The 19,050-nt window shown below is 39.4% G+C and overlaps 2 pseudogenes; one reads left to right on the plus strand and one right to left on the minus strand.

Moving 5' to 3' along the window:
* The first annotated feature begins 714 nt into the window (after positions 1-714).
* On the plus strand, positions 715-9,190 carry LOC114107400 (serpin B9-like; annotated as a pseudogene).
* A 4,339-nt stretch (positions 9,191-13,529) lies between these two features.
* On the minus strand, positions 13,530-14,733 carry LOC114082396 (septin-7 pseudogene; annotated as a pseudogene).
* Between the last annotated feature and the right edge of the window lie 4,317 nt (positions 14,734-19,050).

Below are 19,050 nucleotides of genomic sequence, written 5' to 3' on the forward strand. Positions count from 1 at the left end.
AGAGGAGAACTGTAGCAAACTACCGGGCCAGGCAGGTGGAATGCCATCTACAAACACGTTTTGAGCTTCTCCCAAGCACCACTGGAGATTTAAGGGAGAGCTAATAGGATCAAGAAACCACTTCTTGTTCTTATCAGAACATGGGAAGCCCATGTTCTGATACTTCCCAGTCCACTTGCTTTGCATTTTAGTGAATAAGTGCTGATTGTACTTGGGATCTCATGGTCATGGAGGTCAGAGGCTCTTCAGTGGAGATATGTGGTTTGTACTAGGCACAGGATCACAGGGGTTAGAGAAGTGGAGTAGGGTATAATGATTTGGGAGGGTACTTAAGGCTTGCTTGGGCATGGATTTGAGGGGATCTTTGAGAAATGGGAAGTTGTCAAGGAGGTTTCCCAGGATCTAAGGCCCTCCCCTGGTGAGGGAGGGTGTCACTGCATACAGCTGACCCATGGTGTTTAAATCCACTGTCTCTGGCTCAAGCAGCACCTCCTTGCTTGTGCTTTGACTACTCACTCTTCTTTCTTCAGCCTGTCAACTTCTGTTCTCCTATGCATGCTTTTCTGCTCTTCTTTTCCTTGACAGTTTGATGTTCTACAGACAACAGCCCCTTCCTCACAGGTCTAATCTACTCCCATGGCTTTCACTGGTACTCTGAAATTTTCTGAATTCACAAGAAAAATGAAAGCGAAGCAGAGACCACACAGAGTGTCCTCAGCCCCATTTCATTGTGTTTCTCTGTCTTCTTTGCCCCCAGACCCTGCATCATGGATTCTCTTTCAAAAGCAAATGGCACCTTTGCCATCCAGGTTTTGAAGATGCTGTGTCAAGACAGACCTTCACAAAATGTGTTTTTTTCTCCCCTGGGCATCTCCTCTGCCTTGGCAATGGTCCTCCTGGGGGCAAAGGGCAACACCAAAGACCAGATGGCTCAGGTAAGCTCACCTGTCACTCAGGAGGAGAGACTGGTCTGCAAGGTTGTCTTTTATCCCCTCCTTGAGTTTTTCCAGAACTCTTGAGGAAGGAGGGGTGAGCCTGGACCATTTCAGGGAGAGGGTACAGAATGAAGGGAAGGAGAGAGGTGAGGTGTTTCCTCCAGTGAAATGTTGTGGTGGTTGCTTGCAGGGGTTACTGTGTAATGTCTTTTTCATTTATAACTTTTCTTGTGAGTATTGATAAATTTTTCTTACAATTGCTGATGTCAGTCTATGTTGGGTAGATATGTGTGCTTTCTTGGAAAAGATCAATTCTTGGACTCATGAGCATTTTGTGTTTTTCCCTAAATTCCTCAGGATTTTTTTTCTCCCTTTTCTAACATTGTGTGTTGGGAGTTTTGTTATATCATTATTTCCATTGGAACATTAAAATAATTAATGCTGCTTAACTATTTTTTGATGAAATTACTTGGTTTGGTAATAGAACATTCATATTATTTTCTAAATTATAAGTCATATATTTAAATATTATATTAAATATTAGAATCATTCTTTAGAAGAGGACAAACATTTTTAGTGTTTACTTTATTAAAAATCATCAAGGTCAGTGTGGAAACTCTCTTCAACTGCTGCTGCTGGCATGAAGGACTTACGGATGTCTCCCCAAATATAGCCAATCCAGAGTCCCCTTCTTCTGCTGCAGTCTTGCCAGGGAGAGGTCCTTCCAGTGACACCAAGATAAAAATGGACATACTTCTAAAGGCTGTGTGGTACCCCTATAATGAAAACAAAATGTGCATTGTAGAGAGAACCTGAATCATGCAAGGACTCATTGACTTCATCAAGAAGTTCCTTAAACTTGTGGCCTTGGAACAGTTGTTCACCTATGGGAATCAGTCCTTTGCTCCTCCCCCAGATGAGGGATATTTGGGCAGTGATGTTAAACTGCTCCTACATTACTGCAAATCTCAGGCCTGGGGATGAGCCACAGAGGAAAAACAACTTGCTACTCAAAATCATGTTTCACAGAAGAAACAGCTCCAAAAAGGTCTAATGCTTGTTGTGACAAAAGACTTAACTGATATGATCTATGTGTCTACTATGACTCATGTTTATTCATAAGAAAATAACTGTGGAGTGAATAGACTAACAAAAATATGATTGTGTTAATACACAAATATTCTCAAAAGATTGCCATTACATTATGCCTGTTGCTCCTGCCTGTTACTACTGTTGTTTCAGATCTGCCTCTAAGGTTGAAAAGACTGAAGCTACACAAACCTGTACTACCACTTTTGAAAATGATTCTAATTGGTTTCTTGTAGAATTGTCATTCTGCTAATTTCTTTCATGGTCAAAATTAATTTACTAAAAGGTTTTTCTTTCTGGTTTTAAATTATTCAGGAAACTTCAGTTTGTGTGGGATATAAGATGTTTATATTTTTTTCTGTCAAATTAACGTGTCAAACCAAGTCACATTGACCTTTTTGATGAATACCTTCTATATTCCATTAGACGGCAGTCCAGCTACAAAATAAAAGGTTTGGTAATTTGGTTGTACAGCTTTGCCAGGTGACAGGACTTTTCTTGTTAATTTCTGGCTAATATCTAGGCAAAAAAGAAGGTATATTGAACAACTGGAAGACTGAGAAAAATATATGTAGCTTAAATTTAATTATGCTGGGAAACAGAAGTCACATTACAAATTCTAGAAATATGAGTTTTATAGATTTTTTTTGAGTACTGTCATTTAAGATCGCATCCCAAAGTTGTGCTGCTTTGTCACTTATTTATACCATGTCAACAGCTAGTGCTGAGTAAAACTAAAGAAAAAAAGACAACATGTTAGTTATTTGATTGTTACATAGGAAAGTTATTTCTTTATAAATTGTTTTTAATAATTAGTTAGTAGGTTAATTTCCATGTTGTTGGTATTTTATTTGTAGTGTTATTGATTTTTAGTTTCCTACATTGACATCATTAAATATAAACTGTGTGATTTATGTATTTCAGAGTCAAATGAAACTCCCTTGTTGAATATGACAACTTTATTGAAATATAAAGTATCATATAGTAATCATATATAATCTCTCTCTAGGATACTGTTTAAGAACTGATTTATTCTTATTAATCATATTTCTCATTTTATACTTTTATTTCCTTTTAAATGTTATCATGATGATTGCATTACTGTCCAAATTTTTCATGGACTTTTAGTTTTTTGAACTGCATCTTTGTAAATAAATAAAGGCAAGTTATATTAGTGTTTTGAACCGCATCATTTTGTACATAATTAGAGGGAAGTTTTTCTATATTTCTGACAAATTTATGGTTTCCATGGGATATAGGACTTAAGAATAGTCCCTTTTCTGAATCTCTCTTGCCCCTTTCGTTTTGTTCTATTGCTCATCTATAAACTATGCAGAGAGCTCTGTGCAGATACAAAACCCATATCTTACTCAGCAGTTTCCTGGCCCCTCTCTCCACCTATCCCACCAGTGTCACTTCTCAATTTTAATCAACTTCCTCTCAAAGGATAAATTCATGCAGTATTTGAGAAGAATACTGCTTGAAAATTCTTGTGGAGATCAAGATCAAAACTGACAGTGTTTTCTTGCTTTCCTTCACAGGCAATGTCTTTAAACACAGAGGAAGACATCCATAAGGGCTTCCAGATGCTTCTCACCTAAGTGAACAAGCCTGGGTCAAAGTACTTGCTTACAAGAGCCAACAGGCTCTTTGGAGAGAAGACCTGTGATTTCCTCTCAGTAAGTTGAATCAGCAGAACAATAAAAGTTATATTTAAAATACTTGGTGATATACAATCCAGAAGAGAGACCCTAGAGACCAGGCAGTATGACATTTTTGGGAGGCTGTGAAAAGAGGATGGAGAGTTAGTGGCCAGTTTGGGCAACCTAGTGACACCCTTGATTCAAAAACAAAATGGAAAACTGCCTTGGGACATAGCTCAGTGGTACAGCATTTGCCTAGCATGCTCAAGGCCCTGAGCTCAATCCCTAGTACTGCAAAACCAAGCAAAAATAAATAAATAAACAAAAAATTAAATACATAAATAGTTAAATAAAAGAACAATATTCTAGAGAACTTGAGAAACTCACAGTAAACTATTTTTTATAAAGACCAATTCTACAATCAAAACTTGTATTATTTCAATTTTGGCAATATCTAAAATTTCATTTATTTTCTCTTGAGCTCAGGAAATATCTCCTAACAAACTGAAATATTTCACCATTAATTAGCTTAAAATTTGATCATGTCTTTAATTTTAAGAACAACCTAAAGATAGCCTTCAGAATGCTTTGAAGCTCACTGTCATTTTATTGAGCAACCTGGCCATTTGAATTATTTCTCTCCAAAGACATTTAAGGAGTCCTGTCTTAGTTCTACCATGCGGAGTTGGAGCTGCTGTCCTTTGCTGAAGCTACAGAGAAGTCCAGGGAGCATATAAATACTTGGGTCTCAAAAGAGACAGAAGGTCAGAATTATAAGTTATTTCACTCTCCTCCCACCCCACCTCTGTTCTCCTCTCTTCTCTCCTCTGCCTCTCCTTCTCACTGCTAATGTCACTGGTGTTGCAGAACCATCAGAGCAAGGTTGCCTGGCTGAGCCTCTTGGTGCCTGTGAAACTTAGTGGCTCACAGAAGATCTGATCAATGTTCAGGTTTTCAAAACCACAGAATTAATGCTGTCTGTTTTCCCAGGGCCAGAGTGGCTGATGCAAGTGTCAATAGAAATTTGTAGGTCAGATTTCCCATGTAATACTTAATATGTCAATGGCCTATGATTGTCATCTATGGGAACAGATCGATGGCCAGATCTTCCCAAGTCATGACCTTGGCCCTCCTCTTCCTGGGGTCAGTTTGGACTTCACTTCTCCCACTTTTACATGTTAAGATGACTTCTCCTACTTCTTCTTTCCTATCTCTCATGTAAGTGCCCTTCATCAGACTTGAGAAGCCTAGACTTGATTAGTCAACTACAGAGCCTCTCTCAGGGCTGATCCATTCCAGAGATTGAAAATGCCCTGCTTGTGAGGTTAAAATGTATTCATTTCTGTTTTAGAGAGTGACAACTTCTAACTTTGGTCCTCTAGATCAATAATGGTTTGATGTTTGAACCATCAGGCACTTACACATCTCTAGGAATGTCCCTATTTCTGCTAACAAATGAGATAGTAAAAAATAGAGGTAGTTCTTTCCACTACTTCTTCTTGGAGTCTTCTCTTCTTGTGCCCTCTAGAGGCAGCAAATTAGCAGGGATGCTCTTAGTTCCTTGGAAACATACCACTTGATATACAGGGAAAGAAGGACATACCTTCACCTACCCAAATTATTATTATTTGTTCCAGGGATTCCAGGTGCCAGGAGGATGCAATCATATCATCTCTTCTGTAGCTTCCAGAAACTCCTCCTATGTCCCTGCTCTGGAGCTATTCAATTCTATCTGCCCCAAAAATGTGGCCAGGTATCTGTACAACGTTAGAACTGGGCCTGACCACAGGGCCTTAGACCTGAAGCTGCTCTTACCCACAGCAGGTAATGTCAGCTCCTACCCAGCCCCTCTCTCCTTTGCTGCTTGTTTTCTTCTCCAACCTGGTGTCAAGTTTCTGCTTTGTCCCAACCAGCTTTCCTCCAGTGACATAGAAGTCTTTCACCATCTTCAATTTGGTGGCTCTTCCAGTGTCTGTCATCATGAATACCACTCACAGCTGGGATTTTTGACTTTTATACATATCATTCAAACTCAGCACATTTGAAACCATAATGTTTGGATCTCCAAGACATCGTTGTCATGTTTATTCACCACGGGTTCAGAAAATGCAACTGACAGAGTTTGTGCTTTTCTTGAAAGCTAAAATTCCAGAGTTGCTACCAATGGGCTCGATTGATGAGCAGACCAGGCTGGTTCTTGTCAATGCCATCTAATTCTAAGGAACATGGAACGAGCCATTTGACAAATCATGCACAAAAGAAATGCCTTTCAAAATAAATCAGGTAGGGAGAGACTTTCAAAAATTATGCTAGTCTGAGGAAGAAATTGAATAGAAAATTTAACTTTATAAAGGCATAATTGGTTAATCATAATTTCAAACTTATCATCTCTTTTAGCGAATTTTAATCTCAGTGGAAAAATGATTTGAATAAATAATACTTGCTATCTATTATGGTTTACAGCCTATTAGCGCTCTAAATGCCTCTGATGAAGTCTCATAATGTATTGGTTTAACCTTATTCTGGACACAAATATCTCCTTATAGACACAAGTTGCTTAGATAAAAAGCAAAAAGAGGTGACATACATATGTATGCAATATATATATATATATATATATATATATATATATATATATATATATATATATGACATGAGACAGAGTACAAAGAGGGAATGTGAAAACACATATATTGAATCATGATTTTTGTTTTGTTTTTACATTTTTGTGCAATGAGGGATCAACCTCAGAGCTTGTGCATGTTAAGCAAGTGGTGTACCATGAAGCTACACCCCAGATTTTCAATCTATTATTCTTTAATTAAAATAATCTCACATTCAGGTACTGGAGTTGTGGCTCTGTGGTACAGCACTTGCTTAGCATGTGCAAGCCTCTGGGTTCAATCCTGAGGACCACATATAAATAAGCATATAAAACAACTAGTTATTATGTCCAACTACAACTAAAAATATTTTAAAAATAATCTCACAGTTGAATTGTTGTTAATCGTACTTTATCATTATTGATTCAACATCTGCAGCTTCGTATTAATAAAAATGACTGCAAAGGCCCTAGTCAACTTTAAGTAAAACTGATATTAGTATAGTTGGCTAAATTCTGTAAACCCTTAAGATGCAATGTCATGCAATAAGGAAGCTTGTATGCAATAAATTCCTCCCCTTATTTATAAGGCATATTTCAGATAATTATTCATTAATTTCTAGCAGTGCTGGACCCCAGCAGATTTGAGAGTTTTCTTGCCCTTTTTATACCATTTTAAATGCTGTGCTCATGTGGTCATTCCTCTCAGGACGAGGAAAGGCCAGTGGAGATGATGTGGCAGGAAGCCAATTTTAACTTCATCTACATCAGTGAGGCCCAGACACAGGCGGTGGAGCTGCCTTATGCTGGCAAGATGGTGGGCATGATCATCCTGCTCCCAGATGAGGACATGGACCTCAGTGTGGTGAGTTGGGAGGGGCTGCACTCCTTTGAACTCACAATTTCTGTGTGAAGAAGTGGGTACACCCTGTGCCTTTCTTTCACAGTATCTCCAACCCAAAGCCCAAATGGCCCAGCCCTGTCCTCCTTGCTTCCTTGTGATATGATCCCTATTGCAAGAGAGTCAACCGTTCTATCAATGGTGGCAGTGCACTGTGATGACCTAAATGGTCACTCGGAGCAGAGCAGCTCCCATGGGCTTTCCCTCTGTCCAGGTCCCTAACTGTGATGATGAATTTCAACAAACAGTGCCTCATTCCACCTTAGGCAGATGTCCCTCTCCTGGAGAGTCTCATGCTGAGAGCCCTTCCTTTGCCCAGTCTCTTTGGCTTGCCAGCAATGGTTTATCATGTGAAAACTAAGCCAAATTCAAAGCAACAAATACCACTAGAAAAGCACCATTGACTAGGCATAGATGCTTTCCACAAATAAACATGGTTTGCTAGTGGATGAATAAGGAGGGACAGCCACAGTCTTCCTGCAGGGAAATCATATATGGGATACCACGTGGGGTGGTGGGCAAGTCAGATCTCTCACAAGTTTCTAGGCTGCTGAAGGCACTGCTGGTCCTGTGTGGACAGTTAACAAGGAATGTTCATGCAAATGTCTGTGTCCGTCAATACCCACAATAGTCTGAATATGAACCTGTGATTCTGGTCTTTCAGGTGGAAAATAACCTGACTTTTGAGAAATTCATAGCCTGGACCAAGGCAGCCTCTTTGAAGAATACTGAAGTAGAAGTTTTCCTTCCAAGATTTAAACTGCAGGAGGTTTATGAAATGAAGTCTGTGCTTCAGCGTTTGGGAATGGTCGATGCCTTTCAACCAGGTCAGGCTGACTTGTCTGCCATGTCAACTGAGACAGACCTGTGTCTGTCCAAGGTTGTGCACAAGAATGTCATGGAGGTGAATGACGAAGGCACTGAGGCTGCGGCAACCACAGCCGTAAACATAGTGCTATTCGGCTCATCATGTAAACCAACATTCTGTGCTAACCACCCCTTCCTTTTCTTCATCAGGCATAATGAAACCAACACTGTTCTGTTCTGTGGCAGGTTCTCATCTCCCTAAGGGTTGTACTTCCTCTCCATGGAGAATTTCCCTCTTTACATGTCCCCAAAATTTCCCTACAGTTCATAAGGATGGGCCTTCAGTTGAACACCAAGTTGAAAAATGAGGGCAGGGTCCTAAGTCTTCTGAACAACTTGCCAGTGTGATATCATGATACACCACACTCAGCTGTCCCCATACTGCCCACTCATTTGTACCATAGAACCAGGGTTATGGCCAGTAGGCTGTCCTGATTTCTTGTTGTATTATGCATGGAGTACAGATTGCATAGGATGGCCTGCAAACTTTCCCCAGATGGCCCCAAACACATTTCTAACTCATTTTAAATGCAATTCTTCTACTTATACTGTGCTTTCCTGGTACTTCAAATTTGTCACACACCTATCTTAGTCTGAATGCCACAATAGTAATAAATGCTGGAATATACTGTTAGTATTATCCAAGTTTATAGAGAAACAAGTTTTAGTCTGAATGTGTTTCTCAGTGGTAGAGCACTTGCCTAGCATGTGTGAGGCACTGGTTTAGATTCTCATCACCACATATAAATTAAAATAAATAAAATAAAGATATTGTGTCTATCTATAACTAAAAAAAAAAACCCAAAAACTTTAACAAACATTGTGTCTATCTTTGACATTCACCATTGCAATGCATATCATTACAATATATACTAGGAACACAAGGGGACAGAGTCATGGTCCTTTGACACCTGCTCTTTAATATGTGTTCCCAATTTATACAGTGTTTATGTCAACCAGATTGGACAGTTGAATAGCTTTGATCTACCACATACCCACCTTGCAACTAGGAAACCTTACCTGGTGTTATTGTATTTCTTTACCTCCAACCCAAACACTTACATACCATTAGCCCTTAAATTTCCATTAATGTCATCTTTCAAGACATTTTCCCATTCTCCATAATAAGATATACATCTTTGAACTTTCACAATAACTGCCCATGATAGATGCATTGCTTATTTATTAATCATTTTTGTTCTTAGTCTTTGGACTGGGCCTTAAAGTCTGCAAGATTTGTGATTATATTCTACATGCTATAGTGTGGTAATAAATAATTTGATCCTATATGCCCTCTGTAGTAATTTTTTAGTTGTTGAACATCACCAACTTTGTTGTTCCTTTTAGATATTTTTATCCCAATGACATTCATATTTTCACAGTCCTGAGCCATCTAATACATGGTGCAAAGGTGTTGTGCAACCACAAATTTTACTGTGTGCCCAAAGGTTTTCATTGCCTCCAAGAAAAATCTGTATCCTCTAAGCAGTGAATCCTCATCCCTTCCTCCCTCCAGCCGCTAGCAACCATGATTCTGCTTTTTGTGTCCATGGATTTCCCTGTTCTGCATATTCCATATAGACTGAATCATAAAATATATTACCTTTTGTTTCTGGCTTCTTCAATTAGTGTGATGTGTTCTAGGTTGAATCTTATTGTGGCATGTATCAGTATTGTATTCCTTTTTATGAGAATTTGCTTGAATACCTATTTACACTGTTCTGTGTATATATAGATTTAGAAATAGAATTGTTGTTCATAAGATAATTCTATTTAACTTTTGAAGAACCACCAACCACATTGGCTGAACCATGTCACATTGCTACCAGCAATGTATGAGATTCCAATTTCTCTGCATATCCTCACGTACACTTGTTATTTCTGTTTTCTTTATTTAAAAATCATGAACACACTAAAAGTGATTCTTTTCATGGTGTTGGATGCTCTGCCTCATCCCTGGTCCAGTGCCCTGGAGCTGGCCATCCATGGACAGAGACTCTGCAACTGGGAGCCAAAAGGAAATCTCCTTCTCCTGGTCATTCTGGTCAGATGATTTAGCCACAGAAATGAAAAGCTGACTAACACAAAGTCCCATAGCTGATTGCAAAAAACCTAGAATAAGTGTTCCAGCTACATTCATGCTACGGGTGGCCACTCTCTGGTGATGAGATTTGATAGTTTTCCATTGCTTTTAGGATAAAGATTAAACTTTTTTTTTTTTTAAGAGCTAACCGGTAGTTCCTGATTTAACCTTTTCTTCTCTCCCATTTGCCATTTCTCAACGTCAATCCTTCACTCCAGCCTTACAAAATTTTTTGTAGTTTCCAACTATTCCACACTCTGCCTTTTCTCTGGGGCTGTACATAGTTAGCTTCCCATTACTGTGACAGAGTACTTGTGATAATCAACATAAAAGGAGGAACCATTTATCGTGGGTCACAGTTTCAGAAGTTTCAGGCTTGGTTGGCCTCTTTGGTTGCTCTTGGGCCTGTGTCAGGACAGTTCATCATGGTGACAGTAAGTGATGGAGCAAAGATGCTCACTCACTGTGACCTGGAAAGCAAAGGAGGAGGGGGCTGGTGTCCTGAATATTCCCTTCCAAGACACACCACCCATGGCTTAACTTCCTCCACTAGGCCCCACCTCCAAAGATTCCCCCTCCTTGAAAACTGAGGCTCGCCAAGGCCCTGAAGGATGGGAAAGACTCCCCTCCCCTCCCCCACATAACTTGATGGTGGCAGTGACGGGTTGGACACAGGACACTGTGGGCTGCATGTCTCCTAGCCCAATCTTGCCCATCCCAGCTGAGGACAACGCTGAGGACTCTGAGGATGTGGCACCTTTGGGAGGCACCATGTGGCCTGGATGGTGCTCATTACACAAAGGCTGGCCAGGGCTTTCAGGGCCTGTGAAGGCTCAGGATACCCAAAAGCTTGGCCACTTGTTAGGCATCAGAGACAAGCTGACCAGGGCCCTCGGTGACCACTGGGTGCTTAATGACTTAACTTCCTCCACTAGGCCCCACCTCCAAAGATTTCCCTCCTCTCAGGATCCCCACAGGCTGATGAATACACCTTCAACCCATGTACCTTGGGGGACATGCCAGACCAAACTACAGTGCCATCCTCTCCTTAAGAAACCCTTCCTTTCCACTAGTCCTCTCCCACCACCTCCCTGCCCCACCCCCTCACTGGCTAAGCTTCACTGGTCCTTTCCAGGGTTAAAGACTCCCCCTGAGTGCTTAACTATTTTGCAATAGAAGCATTCAGCACAAGGCGGGCAGGGGAGGTTGAGAGCAGCTTTTTCCTATTATACACACAGGTCGTCTACAAAGGGCACTAAATCGTCCCAACAGGTAGTGGGCATTTCCCGGTGGCCAAATAGGGTATGTTCCTCTGGTTCTCTATGGTAGAGAAGGAAGAGGCTGAGGTTGGCTAATGGATCTATCTGCCTTCCTCAGGGGCTTCTAACACCCTCCATAGTGGTTAAGGCCTTTGCCTTGTTGGACAAGGTGTGGTCTCCAGGAGCCAGCAGGAGTAGTCACTGAGGGCTCTGGTCTGCATGATTCCACTCCCTAACATGTGGCACGTGCCTTCTTGGGCCCTGCAAGCTCTGGCTGGCCTCTGCAGAATGAGCACCATCCACGCCCTTCCTGCTACCTCCCGAAGGCACCAGGTCCTCAGCATCGGCTTTGGCTGGGATGGGCAAGAGTGGGCTAGGAGACCAGCAGCCCACAGGGTCCTGGGTCCTGGGTCAGACCAGTCAATGCCACCATCAAGTTATCCAGGAAGGGTTGGGGAAGAAAGGGGAGGGAGAGGGAGGGGGAGTCTCGCCCATCTTTCAGGGCCTTGGCCAGCCTCAGTTTCAATCTCCCTTCATTGTCCCTGCCCTGCTCACCCATCATGGCTAACTAGCTACTTAACACCCTAGTCCCTGCGCTTGTCTTTTCTGTTCACTGTTCTAGGCAACTGGCTCCTAAACCAGTAAAATCATCCCCCTCTTTACTGACTCCACTTTCTTCTCTTGCTCCCCAAGCTCTGTCTTTGTCCCTTTCATTAAGGATCTTCCTTCCCTCACCCCTGAGGGAACCAGCTGGGGAGACCCATCACCTTTATCTACTGGTCTCTGTCTTAACTGCAGCTTCTGGTAAGTGGTAGTTCATGTCCATTTACTTTCTTCAGAGCCTCTCTTCCTGTGAACTCTTCTGAGTCCAACCCTGGTTCCCTCTTGCCCTTGGCCATGGTCTTCTAAGAACATTCTCTTCTGTCCCCCACTCCCATCATAATGAGCAGCTTGTTCCCAGATTCTAGGTCTCTTTGTCTTTACCCTTTTCTGATAAATCAGAGGCAGACAGAAGAACATCTGGGCATTTTTCTGATCAGAGACTACTCCAAGCACTCTGGCAGAATAAATTCTCTTTTCGGGGTCTTTCCACAGAAGGGCCTTTGATTTGCAGCGCCACATCCTACCTTATGGCATGTCACACTCTGAGATATTGGGATATCTTGTGTGTCCCTGATGTGACCTTGAAGTGTATTCTGGCTTAATGTCTTCATTTTTTGTGTTGTTATTTTAACATCACATTGTTTATTATGTAAACTTTTTAATACTACAAAAATACAGCAACATAATATATGGATGCCACTAAATACAGAATGGCAACTTTTTTTTCTCTTTAAGAGACCACGATGTCCATTGGTAGTAAAACAAAGAGACTTCATTATAGGCAGAAACAGGTTGGTCATTAGCTTCACAATTTGCCTAGAAATGATCTATAAATGCATTTTCCACTGGCTACTTACCATAAAATATAAAGAGGTAGCTAAAGGAAAATCTCTTTGTTGGTTTCTATCATATGAGATTCAGGCTAAAGAGGGCACTAAATGAGAATAATATGTATGTAAAGAATCCAAAACAAAAAGCAGTTGTTATTAAAAAGCTCTTGGTGCATTGTAAGTATATTGGGGTTTTTTCCATGTGTATTTTTAAACAATGGAAGTGTCAAAAATTAGGGTCAACTGTGTTAGACTAAATTACATTATTGTATAGGCTGCATAATATAACTGTATTATAATTATCCTAGGGAAGCACAGTTTGCATGATTTTTTGGCAATTTATACTCAATAAAAACCTTCCGGAGTCCCTTTATTTTGGAATATACTGTAAACAATTAGACCACCAGAGCGTGATTGTACAACAGTAAAAATGTTCTCTTGAATTAAATTGAAGAGATCTTTTGAATAAAAAAATTTCAAAAGGAAAAGAAAATATATAAAGTTACTTAGAGCTGTTACTTTGTAAGTACACAATCCCCTACCCAATTTTCAAAGCATCTTAATATCTATCAACAAAAACAATAAAAAATTTTGGTCTTCTGTTAAATTCATCATTATGGATAAAAGTGGTGCAAATTTGTCAAATGGAGCCCACAAACACTGATGTCCAATCTGGCATATTGGCAACTAATACATAACGGGAGGTCAATAGAGAGTTTAAAAGATCTTCCCTTTCTTGTTCCTTTCCAAGGTCCCTGAGGAGTCATGTTGCTCTAAAATACATTGTTGAGCTTCCCAGTTTGCTTTCTCCTTCACAAACTGACATCATTTTCTCTCTAGTTCCTTATGTTGAGCTTCCAAATTCTTTTTCATTGGCTCATGGCGTCACTACACCTTGGCTTCAAAGTCCTTCAGTTTTTAACTTTTCCTTCACTTTCATTCAAACACCTGCTCCATCTCCATTTCCACCTTCTTCATCTTGGCTACATGCTCCCTCCTTTCTTCTTCCCTTTGTGCCAGAGAGATCTTCATAAGCTGCCCTTTATTCTTGTTATTATCAACTCCATTGTAAGTTCCAGCTGCAAGTTTTCTGCTTCTGTCACTCGCATCCTGTACATTATTAGTAACATTTTTCTAGTCCTGCATCTATGTTCTTATCAACATATTTCTTAGTGTTGTAAAATCAAAATGCTCACCATTTCCAACTTCAGCCACACCCCAAGGATATGCTGCCTCCTTCTGACCCTTTTGCCATTAACTTCAATAATAGTATTACTGCCTCCCACAGCAGGAGCTAAGTGGCCTTTTATCTTTTTAACCACTAATTTTCTTCCTTATCATCTGTTTATGGAAATTCATATGTTTTATGTTCCTGAATTTCTTTCATTATTTGTTTTTTAAACTTTGGCATTCCTCACTGGGAGTGTGTCTGCTTTGGCAGTAAGTGGAATGCTATTCACTTTTTCATGCAAACACTTCATAAACTCAGTATCTAATGGTCCATGTCCTGAAGGAGCAAAGAAGTATAACCATACTGTACCTCTGTTATCAGGCATCTGATGTCTGTTCACTGACATTCTGCATTTAGGTAATCCTATAAGGATAATTTTCTATCAATATTACCAATAACAGGCTGCCAGCAATGACTATTGTCCACAGCATCTCCAAGCCCTGGGGTATCAACTATTGTGAGCAGCAACTGAGCACCACCTACTTTGATTTAATCTTTGGATAATTCCACCAGCAGTCTGGATACTCAGGAAAATACAAATCTGTGAGGAATAATGAGTTGATTAATGTTGATTTTTCCAGTCCAGATTCACCTACTACCGTATGTGAATTCAAACCCTCTCTTCTCTGATTTTCTGTAAACTTGATTTGGGAGATTGGCAAATCCCACAGAGCCTTCAAGGTTCTTCATTTGAGCTACTCCCCAGTTGTGGATAGTTGGGCCTCTTTGTATGTTCCTTCAACAGTGTCTCTAATGCTTAGTTTATTTCATGTCTGTGAAAATCCTGGAGACATGGAGGGAGTGTATGGTGGAGGATGACACTGGGAGTTTTATGGGTTTTTATCTACTAGTTTGGATCTGTGTTTTTATAGGGGCTAAGAGATGTATTTGATGGCTTCAGTGACAGTCCTGTTATTTCACCAACTCTTGATCCAGCACCCGAGAGCCTGTTCACAAAATGAGTTCTGGAGATAACATTGAACACATCTAATGTTCACCAATCGAACATTCACCAAGGTTAACTGTCCCTGGAATTCCTAGGGCTAGGATATACCCACTGTTCTATTTTTGACAGATTTTTCCAGAATAATTTTTTAGTGAGCTCACCTTCTATTTTATTGCCCTTCTTATTATAAATTCATTTTTGTGTTATGCACACTTAATTGATACTCTTGTTTGACCAGCATGCCTAAGTTGAAACATTTCTATGTGCCCTTCAGAATTATTTGTATGTATGTGTGTGTGGAACTGGGGATTAAACCCAATGGTGCTTTACCACTGAGCTACATCCTCAGGTTTTTTAATTTTTTATTTAGAGACAAGGTCTCTCACTAAGTTGCCCAAACTCACCTCCAACTTATGATCCTTTGGCCTCAGTCTCCTGGGTTGCTGGGATTACATGTGTGGTCCACTACTCCAGGTTTAAAATGATTCCTAAACTGCATTCATAAGCATAACATGTAAAAGCTTTTGGCTTTATGGCTATCTACCTATTTTTATCTCTGGATTTCTGTTTATCCTAAGTGTTAGGTGCAGGACAGGGTGAATAAGTTGTCTGCAGGGCATGCCAAACAAAGTTAGCTGCAGGATGACCTGGCCACTCAAATTCTCTGTCTGGTTCTTTATCACCTGTTTGCTTCAAGCCCAAATGCCCAAGCCCCTGCTCAAGGCTGAACACTTAACCCCCCTTGTGCCAACAAGGCAGCTTGCAGACCCAGAGACCTCATTTGATTTGGGCTATAAAAACTCCCTCCTGCTGGGCCCCTCTCTCTCTTGCTCTTGCTCTCTCTGTCTCTCTCTGTCTCTCTCTCCTTCTCTTTCTCTCTTTTCTTCTCTGTTGCACTGCTGCAATAAAGATCTCTTGGTTGCTCTGAGAGTTGTGGTCACTTTCCTTTCACTAAGATAGGAAGTTATTTGTGTTGCTTGGAGGTTTTTTGGGGTTTTGGTTTTTAATCTCAGCCCACTTGCAAAATGCAATCAAAGAATTAACTATTTACCTTATTTGAGAATGAAGAAAATAGAGATTAGATTAAAAAGGTTTTTTCTGAATAAGCTGTTTCATGTGGAAATTTTGACTCAAGGCTTAGATATGGTGTGCAAACAAAAAATCATCATGTTTAGTTGTTGTATTAGTATTTTATTGCTATGATCAAAATATCCAAAAGAGGAAGAAGAATTTATTCTGGCATATGGTTTCAGAGGTATCAGTCCATGGTTGGCTTGCTCCAAAGCAGAAACATCTGGGTAGAAAGGCATGGAAGAGGAAAGATGCTCAGCTCATGGCAGACAAGAAAGAGAGAGAGAGAGAGAAGGGACAGGAATAAGATGTAGTTTCCAAAGGCACATCCCCAGGGAATTATTTCCTCCAATCTTGCCCCACCTGCCTACAGTTTGTAACTCCTCCCAGTAGTTCATTCACGTCATTAATCCATCAAATGCATTAATCCACTGATAAAGTCAGAATGACTATGAATATATCACTTCCCCAAAACCTGACCTCCGGACATTGCTGCATTGGGGACCAAGCCTTCAACATGTGAGCTTTAGGGGGACATTCCTGGTCCAAATGACAACAGTCATATAAACATATGACCTTAGATTGGTTCAATTTCTTGTGAATGTAATTTGTATTCAACTCTCATTTTACAAATTAATAAGTTCATATTACCATATTATTATGTCTCATAAATAGAATTTAATGCAAGTAGATATCTCACAAATGAGTTAATTTAAATTTGTTGATAAGATAAAATTCAGAATGTCTAAAATTAGTCAGAAGCAGTGGCTCACACCTGTAATCCCAGAGGCTGGGGAGAAAGAGGCAGGCAGATTGTGAGTTCAAAGCACGCCTCAGCAAAAGCGAGTCACTAAGCAACTCAGTGAGACCCTGCCTCTAAATAAAATTAAAAAATAGGGCTGAGGAGGTGACTAAGTGACTGAGTGCCCCTGAGTTCACTCCCTAGTACCCACCCACAAAAATAAATAAATAAATACATAAAAGTCTAAAATTGCTATTTTTTTTTTTTGCCCATGTTCCTGGCCATTCAGGATAATACTTATATGTTAGTTGTTCAAGACACAATGTCCATTGTTTTCTATGTTTAAAATACAACATCAACTTTTAGATTTGACAAAGAAATAAGGTGTTAACTATGCTGGTCTGATATGTTGGTTTTCATGAGTAATCTAAAAATAGGCAAATTAAGTAAATGTAAGAAGGTAAATGTTTATATAGATGGAGATAAAATGTCTGAATCATTTACATATTAAAATACTGATTAATCAATTGCTAAATATAAATTCAAGAAGTCTTACCTTTCTAAATTATACCAAGTGTCTATCTATTAAATGTATTTTTATAAACTCTTGGTATATAGGAAAATAACTTTTCCCTGGATCTTTATTTAAAAATAAGGCTTTACTGGGTGCAGTGGCACCCACCTGAAATCCAAGTTGCTAGGGAAGCTGAGGCATGAGGATTGCAAGTTCGAAGCAAATCTCAGCAATTTAGCATAGACCTAAGCAACTGATTGAGACCCTGTCTCTAAACAAAATATAAAAGACTGGGATATGTGGCTTACTGGTTGAGTGCTTCTGGGTTCAATCTCAGGTACAAAAAAAGTCTTTTAAGAGTTAATGTTCTAATTAATATGCACAATTCTATACAGAAAGAAAGAGAAAGGGAAAAAGACTTTTAAGCTGCATTTTGATGAAAATATTGAGGAGTGTAGAATTTTTTTTTAAAAAAAGAAGTAATTTGTCTAAATCTTAAAAATTTATATGTTTTCTTTCAACCTGTAAATTTGAAAAGAGACCAAAAAAAGTAGAACAAATCTTTTATTTTAAACAAAAAATTGGGGTGAAAAGATGCAAAGTTATAAGGATTAGGATATGTCTTTTAGAGAGTGTTTTTGAATGAGGAAAGATTTTATATGGTAAAGTATGATGTTTGTCCTAAAGTAAAATGACTGGATTCTTTCAAAATGGGAAGAAAGATAGGCCAAAAATTCAAAACCTAAAGGTTTACACAAGTTGCAGATAGTCTAAGCAGGTTGCAAGTTTTTGAAGGACCAATGTCCTAAAAGGAAATGTACATGTAATTATACTGTATATAGTTAAGAGAAATTATTTGCAGAGTTTTCAAAAATAAAAATTTAATCCAGTGGATTTAAACCAGAATCTGGGTTTCTACATTTTTTTTTAATTTGTTTTGTTCTGTTACCAGGGTTTTTGTTTTGACCTCAAGTGCACCACTGAGCCACATGCTCAGCCCACATTAACCTTCAGGATATATAAAAAACTCAAAACACTTAACACCAATAATAACCAATCAATAAATGGTCTAGGAAACTGAACAGACACTTCCCAGAAGAAGAAATACAATTGATCAACAAATATATGAAAAAATGTTAAACATCTCTAGCAATTAGAAAAATGCAAATCAAAACTACTCTAAGATTTTATTTCACTGCAGTCATAATGACAATTATCAAGAATATAAGCAACAATAAATGTTGGCAAGGATGTGGAAAAAGGTACACTCATACATTGTTGGTGGGACTACAAACTGGTGCAACCATTATGGAAAACAGGAAGATATTCCTCAGAAAACTTGGAATGGAACCACCATTTGACCCAGCTATTCTACTCTTTGGTTTATACATAAAAAACTGAAAATCACCATAAGACAGCAACACAGCTATTTTTTATAGCAGCTCACTTCATACTAGATAAACTATGGAACCAATCTAGGTGCCCTTCAACAGATGAATGGGTAAACAAAATGAATATATACACAATGGAATATTACTTAGACTTAAAGAGCAATGAAATGGCATTTGGAGATGAATGGATGAAGCTGGAGGATATCATACTAAGTGACATAAACCAATTCCAAAAAAACAAGGGCTGAATGTTTTCTCTGGTATGTAAATGCTAATTCACAATAAGGTGGGGGAATACTAGGGAAGAATAAAGGTACTTTGGATTAGACAGGGGACTGAAGGG

The sequence above is a fragment of the Marmota flaviventris genome, chromosome 6 (genome assembly GCF_047511675.1).
Source record: "Marmota flaviventris isolate mMarFla1 chromosome 6, mMarFla1.hap1, whole genome shotgun sequence".
Classification (NCBI taxonomy): Eukaryota; Metazoa; Chordata; class Mammalia; order Rodentia; family Sciuridae; genus Marmota; species Marmota flaviventris.